Source organism: Accipiter gentilis, unplaced genomic scaffold, assembly GCF_929443795.1.
Source record: "Accipiter gentilis unplaced genomic scaffold, bAccGen1.1, whole genome shotgun sequence".
Lineage (NCBI taxonomy): Eukaryota > Metazoa > Chordata > Aves > Accipitriformes > Accipitridae > Astur > Astur gentilis.
Window position 1 is genome coordinate 647,893 of NW_026061042.1, and position 2,320 is coordinate 650,212.

Genomic DNA, 2,320 nt, shown 5'->3' on the forward strand with positions numbered 1-2,320 from the left:
AAGGCCAAAAGACTCTAGGAGACGTCTGGAAGGAATCACAGGGGATCCCGGAGGTCAGAGGCTCCTCCAAAAAAGAAAAAAACCTCAACGGTAGGTAGCTTCCTTGGAGGAGTCTGGGGCTTCTACCTGACCCCTTAGGTAGGTAAAGCAGAAGACAGAAGACTGTGGGAGATGCCTGGGAGGAGTCTCAGGTGGCTGTCAGAGCTGAGAGATTTCTCTACAGGAGAACAAAAATGTGTCGAGCTACTTACTTGGAGGAGTCTGGGGCAGGTAGATGGGATCTCCGGTCCTGAACGCAGAGGTCAAAACATTCTGGGAGACGCCTGGGAGGAGTCTTGCGTTGATCCCGCAGAAAAGAGCTTCCTGCAAAAGAGAAGAATCATCTTGGGTAGCCTCATTAGACAAGTCTGGGGCTGCTACCTGGGATCTCCAGCCCTTATAAGAAAAGGCCAGAACACTCTAGGAGACGTCTGGAAGGAATCACAGGGGATCCCGGAGGGCAGCGGTTCCTCCAAAAAAGAAAAAAACCTCAACGGTAGCTTCCTTGGAGGAGTCTGGGGCTTCTACATGACCCCTTAGGTAGGTAAAGCAGAAGACAGAAGACTGTGGGAGATGCCTCGGAGGAGTCTCAGGTGGCTGTCGGAGTTGAGAGATTTCTCTACAGGACAACAAAAGTGTCTCGAGTTACTTACTTGGAGGAGTCTGGGGCAGGTAGCTGGGATCTCCAGTCCCGAACGCGGAGGTCAAAACATTCTGGGAGACGCCTGGGAGGAGTCTTGCGTCGATCCCGCAGAAGAGAGCTTCCTGCAAAAGAGAAGAATCATCTAGGGTAGCCTCATAACATAAGTCTGGGGCTGCTACCTGGGATCTTCGGCCCTTATAAGAAAAGGCCAGAAGACTCTAGGAGACGTCTGGAAGGAATCACAGGGGATCCCGGAGGTCAGAGGCTCCTCCAAAAAAGAAAAAAACCTCAACGGTAGGTAGCTTCCTTGGAGGAGTCTGGGGCTTCTACCTGACCCCTTAGGTAGGTAAAGCAGAAGACAGAAGACTGTGGGAGATGCCTGGGAGGAGTCTCAGGTGGCTGTCAGAGCTGAGAGATTTCTCTACAGGAGAACAAAAATGTGTCGAGCTACTTACTTGGAGGAGTCTGGGGCAGGTAGATGGGATCTCCGGTCCTGAACGCAGAGGTCAAAACATTCTGGGAGACGCCTGGGAGGAGTCTTGCGTTGATCCCGCAGAAAAGAGCTTCCTGCAAAAGAGAAGAATCATCTTGGGTAGCCTCATTAGACAAGTCTGGGGCTGCTACCTGGGATCTGCAGCCCTTATAAGAAAAGGCCAGAAGACTCTAGGAGACGTCTGGAAGGAATCACAGGGGATCCCGGAGGTCAGAGGCTCCTCCAAAAAAGAAAAAAACCTCAACGGTAGGTAGCTTCCTTGGAGGAGTCTGGGGCTTCTACCTGACCCCTTAGGTAGGTAAAGCAGAAGACAGAAGACTCTGGGGGATGCCTGGGAGGAGTCTCAGGTGGATGTCGGAGTTCAGAGATTTCTCTACAGGACAACAAAAATGTCTCGAGCTACTTACTTGGAGGAGTCTGGGGCAGGTAGCTGGGATCTCCGGTGCCGAACGCGGAGGTCAAAACATTCTGGGAGACACCTGGGAGGAGTCTTGCGTCGATCCCGCAGAAGAGAGCTTCCTGCAAAAGAGAAGAATCATCTTGGGTAGCCTCATTAGACAAGTCTGGGGCTGCTACCTGGGATCTCTGGTCCTTATAAGAAAAGGCCAAAAGACTCTAGGAGACGTCTGGAAGGAATCACAGGGGATCCCGGAGGTCAGAGGCTCCTCCAAAAAAGAAAAAAACCTCAACGGTAGGTAGCTTCCTTGGAGGAGTCTGGGGCTTCTACCTGACCCCTTAGGTAGGTAAAGCAGAAGACAGAAGACTCTGGGAGATGCCTGGGAGGAGTCTCAGGTGGCTGTCAGAGCTGAGAGATTTCTCTACAGGAGAACAAAAATGTCTCGAGCTACTTACTTGGAGGAGTCTGGGGCAGGTAGATGGGATCTCCGGTCCTGAACGCAGAGGTCAAAACATTCTGGGAGACACCTGGGAGGAGTCTTGCGTTGATCCGCAGAAAAGAGCTTCCTGCAAAAGAGAAGAATCATCTTGGATAGCCTCATTAGACAAGTCTGGGGCTGCTACCTGGGATCTCCAGCCCTTATAAGAAAAGGCCAGAACACTCTAGGAGACGTCTGGAAGGAATCACAGGGGATCCCGGAGGGCAGCGGTTCCTCCAAAAAAGAAAAAAACCTCAACGGTAGCTTCCT

The 2,320-nt window shown here is 51.8% G+C and overlaps 1 long non-coding RNA gene across 1 annotated transcript; it reads right to left on the reverse strand.

Annotated features, from left to right (window-relative positions):
- Positions 1 to 259: 259 nt before the first annotated feature.
- LOC126037326 (uncharacterized) lies at positions 260 to 2,094 on the reverse strand. Its single transcript, XR_007505616.1, has 3 exons — positions 2,028 to 2,094; positions 1,138 to 1,249; positions 260 to 363 (listed from the first exon to the last, which is right to left on the reverse strand). It is a non-coding gene; the product is annotated as an uncharacterized LOC126037326 (long non-coding RNA).
- Between the last annotated feature and the right edge of the window lie 226 nt (positions 2,095 to 2,320).